An 18,636-nucleotide genomic window follows, 5' to 3' on the forward strand; every position below is an offset into this window, starting at 1 on the left:
TTTTTCACATAAAGACATTGTAACAGATCTGTGAATATAACTTAAAACTGGACCAGGTAGCTGAGTAATTTGTATGTCATTATTCTATATCTTACAAATTAGGTGTACAGTAATACCAGCAGTGCTTATGTGGATGTTAGGCCCTGTAAACATTTATTGCAATGATGCAGCTAGTGTAATATATGAAAGGTTAGTTTCTACTCTCACTATTTACTGTGGAAGGAAAAAAAGCATGAAGAATATGTTTTTTCCAATAATTTTCTATCATCATATTATTTAATTGGAACAGAGGCTACATTTTCCGTTTGGGCCCATTAAAAATAAAAGACAGCATGTTATAGAATCCACCCTCTTTTTTGACATAATACATAAACGAAGATGCATCCTGAGCTTTACTATCCCCTTCCAAGTCCCAGGGAAAAAAAAAAATGCTGACCTTGTTATATTTACTGGGTGGGTGCAGAATTGTTCCATCACTACCCCGAGGGTTGAACGATGGAGCTTGTCAAAGTGAGGCCTTATCTAATGAATCATCTTATCGCAGGTGCACACCACACATATTAAAGGAGGATTGTATGAACAATGTGCCCTCTACAATAACCTTTCAATGTCTACTTTAACCCTTGTTTCAATCCCTTTTCATCAAAGGATCATTTTATGCAGCCAGCTTTAAATGGAGGCTCTCAAAAGCCTATTAAGATTTCTGGAGGGATGGGGTATTGGTTTGAAAGAAAAGTTGGTTATAATGCCTATAACTCATAGTCAGATCAGCTCCAACTCAGAAGCCTGCTTGTCTCTGTCTGTGCTCCAGAAGTGGTTCACGATCACCTCTCATATGAGGCACTTGGCACCAATGTGCATTGTAAGAGCTGAAGATACAAACCCAGACTAGTAGTTCAGCAGTTTTTCCCTTATGTGTTCTCCACAGAAAACATAGTATGCAACATGAAGTATGCAACATGAAGTATGGACACTCATTGAATGCTTAAAAAGAAAAAATCCTACATGAAATCAAGTTACAAATTCAGTCAGACTGAGTCTTGTTTATTCTACACAAAACATGAAGTCCTACAATTCCACAGGTTGCAGATAAAGAGAAGACAAAGGAAGAATCTTCCTCTATTGTAGGATAAAATTACAGAATCTGTCTGCCTAGCTCTTTTTAAAAGGGGTTATATTTTTATAAGCTGTTTTTACAAATGTTCCTTGACTCAGTACTGGAGACCTCACTGCAGTATATATAAATATTAACTGTGCAACATAAAACCCTATTTTTACAATAATATTACAATATTCAGCATAAAGCCATATTTTTACATTCCCTACAAATGAAAACCACACGAACAAACAAACAAACTTAAAAGCGTAGCAACTAAACAAGAACTGAAAGGTATTTTTCTTCAAAATTGGGAGTGTAAGTGAATTGGGATGCCTCCATTTTTTAATGATCTACTAGGACTCGTTAAGGAGCTGTATTTCCATGATATGTTAAGAATTTGAAATTTGAAAATTGCCTCCTTCAAAGAATCACAGGTGTGACACCCGGAAATCCCTCTTGAAAATACAAGGCTGGATGACTTACCAGACTGTTCCTATGTGCAATCTTTGTCGTTATATGCTGTTATATTGTCTTCTATAGGAAGTCAAGGCTTGTAAATGTCCATCTGTCTGACTAAATATATGGTGATCAGTAATCCCAGGAGACATGAAGCTGTAGGTCAAATCCAAGATCCTCTGGAAAATTTAGGGAAATGATCTTTTAAATGACATATGGCCTTAATTCCCAGTAGTCTAGGAGTCCTTACAATCCAAATAGCAAAATTATATATATTAACAAATATTTGTATAGCATATTTGTTATTAATTATTGATTTCACAGTGAAAGTATGATTATTTTTTCCTTTGAATGGCAATATGAACTGTAATACTGGAGCTCCCCAAGACCACTGTAGCAAAGAGATCTAATCCATTGGAATAATACGTCTAGATCACCTGATTAATTTGATATAGTACAGGTAGAGGACTCTAAATCAAATTTTCATTTTCAGAGGCATATTATGAAGAGCTATTGGCCCATGTAACGCTGCTTACATTCTGTTTGCCCTCAGCACTTTCCAGGAAGCATTTGCAGTACTGGACTTTTATATCTTAAATTTAAAGGCAAGAGTAGCAGAAATGCTCTATTCTACCCTGTCAATTGATACTGATTTCAAAGTGAAGCTGTCCACCCGTTCAGCTTCAGCCTGCCCTTATAGGAGGATCCCAGTTCCATTTCTGTACTTGGCATCTTTAGAGATATAGGAACCAGAAACTCTTTTTTCCTTTTTTTCTCTGCAAATGAAATAAAATATTAAGAGGTTTTAATGTTTTACTGTCTATTAAGTACATGACATGTTTACTTTAGCTGTTCTCTTTAGCTTCTGTGTAAGGAGATGAACTGCGAAAATATGGAAACATGGCTGATAGTTACTGTAAATGCTACCTGCCAGCAAGTTTTCTACTTGACTAAAACATGGAACTAAATTGCCATTAGTCACATTCATGTAAGTCTCTTGATATCAGCAGAATCAAATACATTTTAACCAAGGCTGACTAAGTTCAATTTCATTTTTAGAAAGTTGTGAGTTTTTTATTAGGGTAAAAAAATAATAATTCTAATTCAGCAATTACAAAGTACCAATTTTAACTTAAAGACTAAAAAAAAAAATAGCATGATAAGAGCTGTTGGCAATGTGAATTGTCTTGTGGTTAAAGAGAAGAATATATTGTATTTTCTGGTAGGTTAATAGGAAAGCAGTATATGCATGGTGTAATTGTATAGCGCATATGAGAATTTAATAGGGGTGATATCAATATAATCTAAGAATGCCTTTGAAGGAACTCAGCCTTCACTGTGCCTATGGCTTACTACTGAGGTATGAAAACCTTCTGCGTATGAAAATACTTGGACACAGCTTCCCCCTAGCAATTTAACAAAAATAACTAATTTTTGAGAGTTGTAATCCACAAGTAGCTCAGAAAAGTAAATGGAGAAAGGGGTATTGTTGGTCCAATTAGATAATAGGAGTACTTTGGTTCTCGTTATTCTGATGAGAGGGTACACATTTGCTCTTTGAGCTTCTTGATGGTAAACGGTGCTAATGAGGCCTGATGGATTCCCTGCTCCTAACAAGCCTCTCAGCAGTGCGAGTGATTACAATGGAGATAGATTTGATGGGATGCGCTCCCTTTTGTAGTGTCTCAGCTGCTGACACTCTGCGACATAATCAGGTCACAGAACCGGTCACAGCCATCAGCAAAAGCCATAGCTCTATCCCTCATTATTAAAGTGCATTATTCAGTTCCAGGCCTTCACAATACTGCCAAGGGCCTTTTTGTCTTCTTTTTTTTTGTTAAGCATCAGTTCTCAAACACAAGGGTTAATAAAATCATCAGCTAAAGAACTAGTAAATTAAAGAAATGGAAATAAAGCACCTCCTTTCAAATCCATTGAAGGATCACAATTAAATAAGCAGGGAATTTCTCGTCACCACATACTTTACTGTACAATGCAATATGTCATGTGCAATAAAAACAAGGAATAGGATTTTGAAAAATAGCATTGTCCCCATTGTGGACTAGCTTGGAAAGCACTAAAGTATCTCTCATTCAGAAGGGAAATTCTGTCTTGCCAACTATTACATATGTACACATAGATAGTATTACTTTCACAATTTTCTGTAACTTTTTTTTTTCATGGTAAGAATTACCTACAAACTGAATCTACAGTCCTAAGTGTAGCAGCTGTCTTGCCTTAGTTAAAGTGGTTGAGGTCACAATCTGGAAAGTATATGACAGGCCATGGTGCTAGGAGCAATCCATTCCCACATACAAGGCCATTGCCTTCTTTTGAAGAGTAAGCTGATTACAAAATCGTGTGGTAAATGGTGATTTCAGCTTTTTTTCTTCTATTCTGGTGATACTGAAGTGGGGCTATCTCACCTCCAATGCAAAATATTTTTTAAATCTGAAGTAGTATTTTAATCCAATTTAGTTAAGCTGATGAGAAAAAAACAGTGGAGACTGATTTGAGATTTTTTTTTTTTAAGTTCTTGTTTCAGTTTTATTTCAGCTGATTATGAGCAGGTTTCACCAAAAATCAAAGTAACATATTCTGATATTGAGGTTTGTACGTTTACAGAATTTACACTGTTTCTGCTAAATCACTTTGAAGTACATATTTAGTGACAATAGTATAATTTTGTGTATACATACAAGCAAAGGAACGAACACATTGCTTCTCTTACCTTGTTGTTATACATCGTTTTTTTTTTTTCTTTTTTTTTTTCTTTTTTTTTTACCCTGTTGTTCAACACTACAATTGTTCTTCCTTTTTCTTGCTGGTAGAGTATGCTATGACAAGCAAAAGAGTCTATGCATATGAAAAGCTACTTCTAAAACTTCCAGTGTTAATGAACCACAGATGCAAGAATCTCTTGACAGCTGCAAGTCAATATAAAGAGCTATGCAAAGTAGTGTAAACACTAGTACAAAATTAGTAGTCCTCTCCAAGAACGTAGATTATACACAGACATGTGACCTAGTCTTTTTTTTACGCTAACCAACTAAATTGGCAGCTCTCAACGGGAATGCAAGGTGAGACTCCCTATAGGACTTAAAGTAGGATGATGTTTGGTTTTGGTTTTGGTTTTCAATTCTTTCCAGAAGTTCTAGGAGGCCCAAAGCCATGTAATGAGTAACACTTCCCAAAGTTTTTCTGAATATGTTTAATTCATACTATTCTCCAGGTGTGCTATGTCCATCAGCCTTTTCTCTTAACAGTGGTTATCATGGCCACATCTGTTTCAGCTACACAACTGTAATACATGTTAAGCACTAATATTTTAGCTCTCACAACATCTAATAGTACTCACAAAAAGCTAAACAATAATTGTTTAAATGGTGGCTGCTAACAATGTCTTCCCAAAGCGAAGATTGACAGAAATCTGAATAGGTGGTATCAGATTGGTATGTATTAAGGAAATTTCATGACAAGCCTGAGATAATAAAAGAGGTGAATTTGAGGGAATGGCTAGGGAGGGGGATTATAATACTTTAAGAACATTTATAATAACATTTAAGAACATTTATTGGGAAACCCATTGCCAGGAGAATCTGTTTTTACAGACCTTCATATTAATTTATTACATTTCTGCTGGGTGTAGTCTTATTCTCTGTTTTTACCCTCAAAGTTTCATGGAGATGAATACACATAGCTTGGCTGTTTGCAGGAAGAAAAGGGCACATATTATGAGCAAAGATCAGTTGTAAGGGAAGATATTTTTTTCCATTGGTTTCCCCTCCCCACAGCTAAACATCAAGGAGGCTGTTTGTTTAATTACCTCCCATGTGAATTTGAATCAAAAGACAAATAATTCTTTTAACATACTTCTGCTGACTGTGTCTTTATTTTACTGTTGAGTTTGTCTAACCTCAGTTTTAGCCACAGTGGCATAAATATAAAAATCTATGAACCAAAGTCTCAGGTTCATGCAACTTGGTAATATCACTGAAATAGACAGGTAGAGAGAGTAAGGCAAGAGCCAGCTCAACTGTTCTGTCTATTATGGGCAGTGGTCACTAATAAATTTTGGATATCCACATTTTTAAAAACACTTGTGGAACAAAAAACAGTTACCATCTGCAATGCGGAAAAGTGATACTCAATTAATCCCTCATAACAAAAAGAAATTCTGAACCACCGTGGTGCCACTATACTTAATGGAGGGAAACTAGCCTTCTCACAGGAAGGAAAAAAGGACAGTGAAAAAAAGGATCAGAAAATGATTGCAAAAATGTTGCAGAAACGGTATTATCATCTGGTAACCTGCTTGGACAAAGACTCCAACTTTAAAGTAGAAACACCACCACTTTCCTCCAAAGCTGCAAAAAAAAAAAATAATAATAATAATATTAGGATGAAGTAGTTCATGCCAGCTGCTGAACTGAATTAAAAATTCTTAAAGCAGAGGAGATTACAATTCCCCTCTTCCCCGCTCTCCCCCTTCCCCTTACCAAAAAAGAAGACACCAGGACAAGAGCTGATAAGTTGCAAATAGGAACTGCAAGGGAAAGACCATTATTTAAGAATAACATGGAACTTTTCCTTAATGTAAAACACATACTGGAGCCATACTGGATCACAGCTCTCCAGTTAGATGTAACAAGTCTCCAGTTAGATGTAACAAGGAAAGGATAATTGTGGATTGAAATCCCTATGAGCTTGAAACTGATCAAGTGAAGCTTCGCAAGTGAAGCTTGTGAGTACCAAGCTTCACACTTCAGATCTGTAGTTGGCTTGCCTGGATCTCTGCCGAGATTTTTGATCTCTGACATAACTTTTTTCAGAGGTGCCTACATCTTATTTTCAAAAGCAACTTACATACCTGTAGGAACCTGAGTTTCATTCAGTGTTAGGAGTCTTAGTGCTTGAAGGCATGCCTACACACTGTAAGAGAGCACTGCAAGGAAGCTCCAAGAGACAGTACATTTATATATCACAACCAGTGCCATATTAGCACTGATCCCAGAAACCAGAAACCTTGGTGGTATGTGTTATGGCTGCACTAATTAATCCGGCTTCTCAATAAGGTGATGTAGGATCTAGCTCATTAGTCACTAGCTCCAGGGTCTTGGTAGCAAGCTGTATTACATGGAGTAAAGACACTGTAGGAAGATGCAAAAGCCTGGAACATATAAGTACTTTTGAAAACGTTATTCACTGAGCTAAATGAAATCTTTCCAGTCATGAACACTGTCCTTTTCTCAGCACCTTCTTAATTACTCTTGCATGGAGGAGAAAACTGGAGTAACTGTTATTTTTGCTTCCCTACCATTTTCATGAAAGCTAACCAGTAACTAAAAGATGCACCTACCACTCCTGTAATCTGTTCATCATCATGATGTGTTTATAAGCATGGTGACTCTTCATTAGTCACCAGTGACACAAATCACAGTCAATGAAGTCTCTCTGCTGTATGGAAGTTCTTACAATGTCCTTCTCACTGTATCGTATCACCTACCAGTAACATATAAAGAAACATTTTGTTTCTTTGTTTTTGTCATAGGACAAGGGGCAGTGGCCACAAAATGAAATACACGAAGTTCCACACCAACGTGCAAAAGAACTTCACAGTGACAGTGACAGAGCACTGGAACAGGCTGCTCAGGGAGGTTGTGGAGTCTCCTTCTCTGGAGATATTCAAGGCCCATCTGGGCACCTACCTGGGCAACATGTTCTAGGGAACCTGCTTTGGCAGGGGGATTGGACCCAATGATCTCTTGAGGTCCCTTCCAACCCCTACAATTCTGTGATTCTGTGCTGACTAGTGATTGTCAGAAATTGGTCTTCTCCTTCCAAGGAGAACCTCATAGTGTGGAGTTGTGTGTCTGATAAGGACATTTGGTTTTGTCTCATTTCATTAAGATTGTTTGTTTGTTTGTTTTGTTTCACTTTACTTTTAGTGTTTTGTTTTCATCTGTTTTGTTGTTTGTTTGTTTTTTTTTTTAATCTTTTTGAAGATTCATATTGCTTATATTTGCATTAGAGAAAGGCAAAAAAACCAGAAGTGTGCTTAGCTTTTGCAGCAGAATGTGTTGAAACCACAAGTGATAAACCAATAAACCGTACTTAGTTACTTCTGGAATTCATTCCAACTACTTGACCAGCTTCTGAAAACAATTTTTACTATATACAGAGAAGGTTTTACCATTATTATTCCAGAAGATTGAATTTGGCAATTACAGTCTCTGTTAAGGAGCATTAGGTGACCATTTAGGATCCAGGGAACCACAGCTAAGAGAAACTTGACGGCAGAGAAAAAGTCTTCAAGTTCTTTAAAAAATTCCTTAAGATAGCATGAACAAAGCAATGGATAAACTTGATGTATGTAGATGGTGCCAAGAAATGTGCTTTCTGTATTACTGGTGTTTCCCAAGCAGTGTAAGTTTTATGCTCAGGAATATTGCGTTACTATTGCATGCTTTCAGGAGCTGATAAATTTCAGAACAATTTGAGGCGATATCATTATGCAACCAGAAGTGATGGAAGGCCTGCTATATGAGAAATTAGCATTAGAATGGCACCCCAAGACTGGTCTTAGTTTTGGCATTTCTCCTTTACACTGTCCAAAGCTTCTTACAAGAGAGTGCTCTGAGAGTCACAGTCGAGGAAGGCTGTGGGTAAGCAAAGGAAAGAGCGCATCAAATCTCAGTGTTTGTCTGAGATATCTTTCCAGTTGTGCTTCAGTTTTGAAGAAGCAGATTAAGTTTCTTTGCATAACTTAGTGCTTAATTTTATTTAGATTTTGTCTAATCTGTCCTGTGTATGTCAATTTTTTTTCCAGTGCCTGAATTTGACCTTCCATAACTTTCTCTTCAACTGGCCTTGATACCAGGGTGGGGTGGGGTGTTTTTGAAAAAAACAAACAAACAAACAAACAAACAAAAAAAAACAGTTGGAGATGAAATCCCTGTCAAAAGTAGAAGTTAATGTACAATGATAAATATTCAAAGTTCTTCACTTGTTGGTAGAGTGCTGCTGCTGTTTGAAGGAGGTTTGGAATTTCATAGAAGTCTCAAGTCTTCACGTACAAAAGAAAGCCATTGGGCTTTCTTGTTGGGCTGCAGTCTTGACACCTGGTTGTGAATGTCTTAGAGATACAGGTGAGGAGAGGAAATCTGGGGTTCCCATAATTTCACAGCAGTCAGCATTTGTTTTGAAATCTGAAAGGAAAAGTCCAGATATTTTAGCAGTACTTTGTGAAGAATTTGAAAAAAACAAAAACAAAAAACCTTCCCTGAGCAGTCTTTGAACAACTAAGTTGTAGTGTTTCCTGTATCCTGTAGTGTTTGTAGTGATACCACCAGCCAGATGCAGACCAACAGGCTCCAAAGTAGTACATTAAATGGGAGTTGTTCTGGAAGAGGAAGAACTCTCTGTCTTCTGGTTTGAGTCTAGTATTAGTAAGAACTGTGTGGTGTCTTTTCATATGGGTTGTGTCTGTGAACAGTGACAGGGAAAGTTCAAGCAGAAAAAAAAAAATCACAGTTCTAACCATGAATGGACACTCAATATATCTTACTAAAAGTACATCTCAGTTTGTCTGTCATTTTTCTTCAGAGACTGACAGTGTTAGGCTTCAGCATGTATGTATGCAAATGGCCCAAATATCAAAAAGAAAAAAAGGTCTTTGAAATATCTATGCCAATGTTATTAAATATATATGATTTTTAAAGTACCTTTTTCACTTAAACTTCCTTCTTCACACATTAATTAAATATTATCTCTAGGATAAGTATCTCTCATAGAAGATTAATGTATTCTTGTCACATAATAATGGAAAAGAATGACAGAATCTCTTTCCTTAAGCACAAAAAAAAAGAATTTATTAATATCAAGAAAACACTCATACCCCTTGAGCAATTCTTTCTCAGCTTTAGAGGGAACCTTTCCTAGTCTCCTCTCATGTCTAGCTTTGTGCTAGAGATTCAAGGAAGCAATACATATATCCTGCCAGTTTAAAAATCAATCCACTTTTCAGGAGATAATTTAATATCAAGACATGATGTACCCAATATCCAAATATACATTCATTTTAATGTTTGATGCATCGAATACTCTGACATAGCTGAGTTTCAAAATAAATGGTTTGTTTTAGAGGTTGGATATGTCATATTAGCATCCACCCAGCAGATAAGAGAAAGAGAAATAGATCAGAGAGTGATCAGGACATCAGGGAGACAGTTTAGAGAGAGATGAGAGAGGCCAGGTACATCTTGTAATGCTTAAAAAAAAAAGCCAGCTAGCAAGAAAGATGTATAAATAGGTCATTGCAACCCAACTCAAAAAAGTTTAATTTTAACTTGTTAGTCATCATCTCCAGAGGCTTAATACACTCCCTTCATTGCAGACTGTGCATTAAACTGAGTTATGACTTATTTGATAGCATACATAGACAGCCTTAAAGTGAAGGGAAGATGATATCAGACTAATACAGTGCACTACCTTTGAGGTCAAACCAACACCATTTGGCATGTTAAACTTTCCCCCTTCTTTCTTTCTAAGGCATTTCACATAGAGTACAGGTAGAATATCCAGAAGAACAACGGTATTTATATCCTGGAGTACCTCTGTCATAACTGATCCACTGAAATGTGTCTCAGCTGTCACACCTACTGTCCAGAGACAGTGAACCACCTATCTTTGCTCTCAAGTAAATATATGAATTAAAAAACATAAGTTTTTTATGTCCATTTTTGAAAGATATGCCTTTAGCTAAACCAGAAAATTTAAGAATCTCTGGGTGCAGAGGGTAGATTAATCATAACATTCCCACTTTTGAATGATAACAGTATTTAATTGACATTAACAAGGAATGCTGTATTCTCTGTCACATCAGATATATTTTGCTAGGATGACCAAGACAAAAACCTGCCTGCAATATTTTATGACTAATTAGAAAAGGTACTATGTTGTTTTTTAAGTTTTCTTCACAAGGATCCAGAGAGAACAATCTACCTGGTGCTTTGTTTAACAGATCCAGAAAAGCAAAGGAAACACTGATACGATTCTCTTCTATGAAGCCTTTTGTGAAGTTCACAAGATTCAGAAAAGCAAAGAAAACTCATAAGATCCTCTTCTATGAAGATGATTGAAAATGTTCTGAAATAGCAATCACAAACTTTTTTTTTTTTTTTTTTTTTTGTCAATATATGATAGGGTATAGAGAGGAAGGACAGGACAAAATCTAGGCAACCTTTTTTGCCATCTTCTCAAAACTTAGGGTAATTATTTCAAATCTGAATGTTAGACAGCTGACCCAGAAATATTGTTAGTAATATACAAAAGCATTGCCTGTTCAGCTATCATGGTGCTTCTGTTAATGTAGGGATGAAGTTAAGAGTTTTACTTATGTGGAATTCCTTACCAACAACATATTACATCCTGTATTTTGGAAATAAGGTGTCACTATTAGGTGTGCTACAACAAAATACTTTTTTTCTGAATGTAGATAGAAATATGTATGTTAAATATTACTGAGTTGAGCTCAAATTCTCATAAGATACATCAATGGAAAAAGAAAAAAAGCATTTACTGAGGGAAGTTGCACTCTTGGTTCCCTCTTGCCTTTTATTTCTCCTTAAAATCATATGCAGTGAAAAGAGAGAGCAAACATGAATGATGCATGCCTGATTCACTAAATCATTATGGTCTCTGGCAATAGCACAAATGCAGAAATGTTTAAATCGGCTTTATACTACCCAACAAATGATGCAAACGGAGCCCTCAAAGAACACACAGTGAGGGGAGATAAATGAGCATCATGTCAAGAAGGCCATTTCTCACTGAGTTTGCATTGAACATGGAAATTTTACTTCCAAGAGGTGGTTAGGGAATCTTTATAATAAATCTCCAGTCCACAGTCACTGCTATGTCCTTTTTTAAACTTACTTTTTAAAAGCTGTGTAAGTTATACCCTCCCCAGTGAAATGTGTCAAGATATTACCAGCCAAGTTGAAGTCATTTAAGTGAATCATCACTGTTTCCATGTCTGTGCTTGTACCAGACAGGGATGGTTGAACAGATTTAATTTTGTGCATATATTGAACAGTCTTTCAACCAGTGAGGTTCAACTTTTTAAAACCTTTTATTATTTAACTATTAATTTATGGGGGGGCGGAGGGGGGAAGGAATTGAGCATCTTTCTTGAAATAGCCTTTGTGCCTTTGTGGTTTTTTTTTTCCTCCTTTTTGTACAGCTGAGATATTCAGATGTTCAATATAAAGACAACCCTTTTTTTCCAAATGATTAAGAGGCTGTATATCAATATTAGAAGTAGCTTTGGTGTTCAGCAAAGTCCTACATCTCTTTAGAGTCTTAACTTTGAATTCATTTTTCCTAATTTTATTCACATGAAACTTAGATTTGACTGCATCAAATTTAAGCTAGTGGCTTAGTCTTCTCTGTCATCACTGGAAAGAAATGGGCACTCTTGAAGAGTAAAACATCTCACTGATCTCGTGCATGTATTTTAGGCTGAGATGAGTCACATTGTAGAGATTCCTCACTTTCTATGTTGGCTGGATAGACCTCAGATGACAATCTGCAGCTAGACTTTAATGTTAGCTGGTTAACGTTAAATGATATAAATTCCATCCCTAGAATACCACATACCAGTTATTTTTAGTGGGTCATAAGTCCTTTCTTTTGACAATATTGTCATTAAGCTCCCCGTGGCAGTCACAGGAGTTTTCACTCAGATCCTGGTAGCACCCGATGATGGCCACACAGAACTCAGTAGTGGCTGACCAGCCTCGGTTTGGGGATATCTATAGGTATTTTAAATTTTTGTGAAAATTGTGAGTCTGTTTTACTTGTTCACTTGTTTGTGTCTCCTGTATAACTAAAGAATTAGCATCCCAGAGACCAAGATAATGTCTGTGTTACTTTGTTAATATGTTCTTTACTTGATCTAAATAATAGAAATGTGAAGGGAGGCTCTTGCTTTTCAGCAGTTTTTCTTGCAAGTAGGATTAAGTATTTCATCTGTGGCAGGTAATTATTTAAAAATCAGCTGTGAATAAATGAACTTTGCACCTCTGATATTCTTCTGATTTAAAAGAAGACTTTGAGCCTGTGGTAGTCAGGATGATATCTCTCCTTTTAACAGATTACTTTTGCATTTCTCTGAGCATTTACTTTGTTGTTTTGGTTAGGACAACAAAAGAATGCACTAAATCCTCAGACCACAGGACAGTTTAGAAGTATTTCCAGCACAGCTCCAACCAGCAGATGCTACAAATGTCATGAGAAAGTCATACCACACAAGAATTTCTGTCCTAAAAAATAGCCTAAGGTGCCTGTGTTCAAATAATTTTAGGTACATATCTAAGTCAAACTGATCAAACACATTTTGATGTTGGGCCATCGTAACTATTTCCAGCTTTACCAAATATTACTTAGATTTTTATTTATTCCCCCAAATTATATATGCTCAGAAAGGGAGCTCTCATTACATTCCAAATATTCTGCTTTTGTTCAGAAACAAAACTGGAATGTTGCTCACAGAATTCTCCATTTATTTATTTATTTATTTATTTATTTATTTATTTATAAGCAACAAAGACTGCTGCTTAGTCTGTATTGCAGATGGTTGTGGTGGTATCACACTGATGGCTAAGTGCCACCACACCACTCTCTCACTCCCCCTCTTTAACAGAAAAGGGGAAGAAAATGTGATGAAAAGAGCCCATGGGTTGAGATAAGAACAGGGAGTTCGCTCACCAGTTACCATCATGGGCAAAAAAGACTCAGCATAGGGAGATTAACATAATTTATTGCTGATTGCTAACACACTAGAGCAATGAAAAACTAAAAGCAAACTAAAAACACTTTCCTCTCATCCACCCTCTTCCACCACCTCCTCCTGAGCAGCACATGGGAATGGGGGCTGCAGTCAGTCCCTGACGCTTCATCTTTGCTGTTCCCTCACGGTCACTCTCTGCCCCTGCTCCACATGGTGTCCCTCCCACGGGATGCTGTCCTTCCTGAACTGATCCTGTGGGGGCTGCCCACAGGCAGCAGCTCTTCAAAAACTGCTCCCACATGGCTCCATACCACGGGGTCCATCCCCCAGGAGCAAACTGCCCCATCACGGGTCCCACATGGGCAGCAGCTTCCAACAGACCTTCTTCTCCACCATGGACAGGTCCAGCCCAGAGTCTCCTCTTTCAGGGACTCCTCCACAGACAGTAGTGTGGATATGTGTCATGCTATTGTATACCATGGACTACAGGGAGACAGCCTGCTCAACCAAGGGCCTCTCCGCAGGCCACAGGTGAACTTCTGCTGCATGCCTGCAGCACCTCCTGCCTTCCTGTTACACTTACCTTAGGGGCTGCAAGGCTGTTTCTCTCACATTTTCTCACTCCTCTCTCCAAGCTGCTGCTGCTGCAGTTGTTTTTTTCTCTTTCTTAAATCTGCTCTCCCAGAGGTCCAAACAACATCACTCACTGGCTTGGCTTTAGTCAGCAGCAGGTCCCTTTTGGAGCTGGCAGGAGCTGGCTCTGATCTGAGCTGGGGCAGCTGCTGAACTCTTCTCAGATGGCCACTCCTACTGCTCCCACCCCACTACCAAAACCTTACCACATAAGCCCAATACAATGGTGTCATTACTAGCCTATCAAACAAAAATTAGAATCATACAACCTTTTACCCAGGGCTAAACCCAATGCACTTAAACACCCTTTTCAGGACTTGCACTGAGTATATGAAGCACAAGATAATGTTGTTATTATTATGCTACTCTAATAGGAACTTAGATAAAGAAGTTGCCATCTCTACTTTGCACCTCTCCAGCCAGTCTTCTGTAGAGGAGCTGTAGCCTCTTGTCAGTTAACTCACTCTAATTGGTTTCTGTTTCTTCTCTAATTATAACCCTTGCCTGATGCACAGCACTGTTTATTCTTGAACACCGTTGTTTTTTTCTAAACTTTATATCAAAATCACCGCCTTTGAAAGGCAAGATATGTGATAAAGAATTTCAATACTTGTGCTATCCTTGTTATCTCTTGTTGCTCACAATAGAACCTGAGTCATTGTAAAAATGCATCATAAGTTTGTATTTTATATGATGAACATCTGTAAAAGAAGGGGAAAAAAGAGCCAACGACCCGACTCTGCATCTTTTTTTTTTTTTTTTTTTTTTTTTTTTTAAAAAAAGGAGAAAAGCCATCCATGATTGTAATGGTTGTAATGGATAAGAGTACAAGTTGTTCACCTCTGGAAAAATGATGCAACTTTTCTAGGTGTAAACTCATCAACATAATTCTAATGAGTTATGGTCTTTGTTGTGAGAAATGAGAAATCGTGTGGTCTCACCCTAAAGAACATTAAAAAAACATTACTGACAGGAAATTGAAAAAGTAATATATGTCTGAATGAATATGACAACTTTTTTCTGATAGAGTAGATAGATAAATGTCACATACAAGTTTCAAAATACATTTAATTTTGCCACCACAATGGATATTCTCTTCATAAAATATATATGAATCAGGTTTGAATCATAAAACTTGACTGTGATAAACAAATGCATATTTGATAACTTTTTTTTTTTTCTGAGAGAGAGAGGCTTATTTCTTTTTTGAGGTTATTTGTTGTTTACACATCTTTACGTTTTCATTTCTGAGTGAAGGAGCATGGATGACAAATTTTATGTTCAGTGAGCCTGGACAAACTTTCTTTTTAGTCTCAGAAATGGGTTACTTTTGTCATCCCTCTTGGGGAAGGGATGAGAGGGAAGGGGAGGGAAGGAAGGAAAGACAGATCGGTAGATGCACTGACTCTCAACTCTCACTGTCAGACATTGCTGAGTGTTCTAACTCAGCAATGGTGGATGGTGGTGCATGAGAATCACATGCAAGTATTTTCAGAACAATGGGCTGAAGCAAGAGTCATTGTAGACAGTACACCGCCTTTTATATTTTCTCCTGCTGAGAGGCAGCTCTCAAACAAGGGCCCAAGTTATTTGTGTCCCACCAGATTATAAAATAGCATTCCTGTTAAAAGCTGCAGACTAAATGGAAGATTTAGGTTCTTACAAAAGCATATAGCTTTGAGGGAGGAGGTAACAAAAGGAATGTCCTCTTGTTTTGCATTTTCCAGACACAGATTCACTGAGGAACCAAGAGGACTTCATTCTGTGCTGTTGGAGCATACAGTATAGTATACATCCTGTCAACATGCAGGGTTACTCACCCTTTTTAAAGTGGAGACTATCTCAACCCTTTCTTTCTACGGTACCTAGCATATCAGGCTTCTAGTCATAAGTGAAGCTCTTGGAGTCTGCCCTGGTGCAAGTGCTCTTGGAGACCTATCAGCAAAGAATGCTGTGGGCTTCTAGAGAAAGAAACCTATTGTGTCTCCAGAAGCATCCCTAAGGATTCCAGTGTTGCACTTAAAACTATGTTAAAGAGGAAAGTATAATTACATTTTATCACCTTATTTATAAATTTTTTAGTATAAATTCCTGCAGCATTATGAGCAGAACTGGATGACTTTTTGTTTTCATTGCTGACTTTTGATGGAAAAACGGCATTTCATCTAAATACAAAATATGACATTTTGACAAATTCTATTCAGTAAAAAAGTACAAATGTATAAAGTACATTGTCTGGGTAAGATTTAAGTGCCTCATTTTTACATGTTCTGTTAGAAAATTTAGTGATTTTTTTCAAGTTTAGAAAGGTTAAAAAGAATATGAAATATTTCAGTTTTGATCAGAAAGGACCGGTCTACCCAGAACAGTTTTTTCAGATTTTTATTTCATTTTATATTTAGTTTTGGTTCCACCTTGAAGTGAAAACAAAAATTAAATAACAGAATTTCCTACTTTCTTTACAGAACTACTCATGAGTCATCCAGTTGGTTTGCATGGGGTTGTTCCATTGAGCAGAATGGATTTTTTATGAAGAGGGTAAAAGAGAAATAATCCCTACATTTTTCTGCCTTTAGATGAAACCAAGGCCAAGATAACCACTCAAAAACAGACCTTGGCTGTGCAAGGTATATTAGCCTGAGATTGTTCATAATTTAAAAAGAACTACAGGCTGCATGTAGACTTAAACACCAACCTGTGCAGTATTCAAGTCCAAGGGGCCATTATATTCAGGTCAGTAAATTTACTCATGATTTTTATTAGTTGAAGTCATATCAGAGAGAGGCCTGATAATATTATGCAGGCATAGCTCCAAGCTAAAATGGAGTCTGGAGATACTAGCATTATTTTCAATGAATGAGAAGCCATGAGATGAAATCTTCCTAAAAAATATTACCTTGCAATTGGCAGCAGAACCCTAGCAGACCATTGAGTGCAGTAGAACCAGTGGACCATTGAGTGAAACTCAGTGTCTCTCGTAAATGGCTTTTGGGATTCCAGTTATTCATTCTGCTTTTGACTCATAAGATATACACTGTGATATGATTCAGGACAGTTTTTCCTCCAGTATTAATTGGGAGCTAAAAAAAAAAAATACGGCTATTGTGTATGTCAAGATCAAATATGTTTTCATACTAATTACTGTATGAAAAGGGTTAAAAAAAAGGAACTTACAGTGTCCTGAAAGACTTGGTGGGTAAAACTATGAACAATCAATATTTTTGTAGTCCTTAGTACATTTGGTGTTGCTATTTTGGTATACTGTGCTATCTTGGCAATTAATAATATTCCTTTTCTGCCTAGCCTCTTCTTCAAAACTTATTGGCACTGTTCCAGTATCTTTATGCATTCATAAGGATCAAAGAGCTTTCATCTTTTAATGCATTTTACTGTGCGTTGCTCTGTGCAGGAAGAAATATTGATACTGTTTCAAGGGCAGTTAATATATTCAGTTCTGTCTTAGAAATGAGCACAATTCCTTGACTTACAAAATTGAAAATCTGCTATTACCCACAATTAAAATGTTCTATATACGAATTATACTGTGGCATTTGCACTTCACTCATCCTCTTCTGCTGTAATTCGCATACACCAGGGAACCTTCTCCACTATTGCTCAAAGATTTAATAAGAACTGCTTTTCAGAGGGTTCATATTATTGAGACTTCATTGTTTTTTAAAAAATGTATTACAAGGACATTTGTAAGTACAATGTGCATGTTGACAATACATAAAACTAAATTACATTTTGCAGTTGGTGTTTCCATTTTTCATATCAGCACTGTTCTCCTTATGGATGGTTCTACCATTTTTAGTCTTACTAGCCAATATCTTGCTTCATGAATTCTTATCAGGGAGACTACTCAAAGTAAGACAAAGCCTGAATGAAGGAAGCAACTGCTAGTCCTTACTGCTAGTTTTAAATGTTCATATGCTAAAGATTATCTGTGGTTAGGTCCTCTTCTTCTTTCAGGCAACGAGTATAGTACAGCACTCCATAAGGAGTCTGCATGTTTTGTTGGTATCATTTCCTCATTAAGGCATTGCCTTCCTGGAGAGAGAGGCTGAATCTGGCCAAATGTGGACTGACAAAGTCAAAATATGGAAGTGTTCTGGATGTTCCTGGGGAGGGATATCCGGTTTAAAAACAGAAGAAAATAGCTGGAACTGGAGCTGTGAATTATGTCCTCTGAACTTAAGAAGAATCAGTTATTTCAGTGCAATTCATTGACGTCCGTTGACACCCCAGCTGCCACAGTTGCAAGAATAAGTTGCACAAAACACTAGCCCTAGGGAAATACTTAAAGTGTAGAGATAAGGGTCTCTTTTAGCATTATTGTTTCACTATTTCCTCCCAACCTGTAGCCATGCTCTTAAACATTTTCAACAGTGAGTAAAAGTGACATATTTTCCTTTTGTATTGATAGCCTTTCAATGCTGATGAAAGTAAAGTAGTACCCCCTTAGTTACTCCCTGAGGAATCCTGGTAAATTTTACCAGAAAGTGCAGCCATGATATCCCACTTTTTTGTCTTGATAGAGTGCATCACAGTCTCTAGTTAACTCAACTAAGAGGAAGTATGAGCATGTAATATAATACAGCTTTTTGTTTGTTTGTTTTGTTTTTATTGACAGCATTGTTGATTGTTGTTTACTGTC

The 18,636-nt window shown here is 37.0% G+C and overlaps 1 protein-coding gene across 7 annotated transcripts in view; it reads left to right on the forward strand.

The window, feature by feature from the left end:
- POU6F2 (POU class 6 homeobox 2) overlaps positions 1 to 18,636 on the forward strand; it is a 323,051-nt gene that overhangs the window by 259,676 nt on the left and 44,739 nt on the right. The window lies entirely within an intron of this gene.

This window comes from Anas platyrhynchos, chromosome 2, assembly GCF_047663525.1.
Source record: "Anas platyrhynchos isolate ZD024472 breed Pekin duck chromosome 2, IASCAAS_PekinDuck_T2T, whole genome shotgun sequence".
In the NCBI taxonomy this organism is placed as follows: domain Eukaryota; kingdom Metazoa; phylum Chordata; class Aves; order Anseriformes; family Anatidae; genus Anas; species Anas platyrhynchos.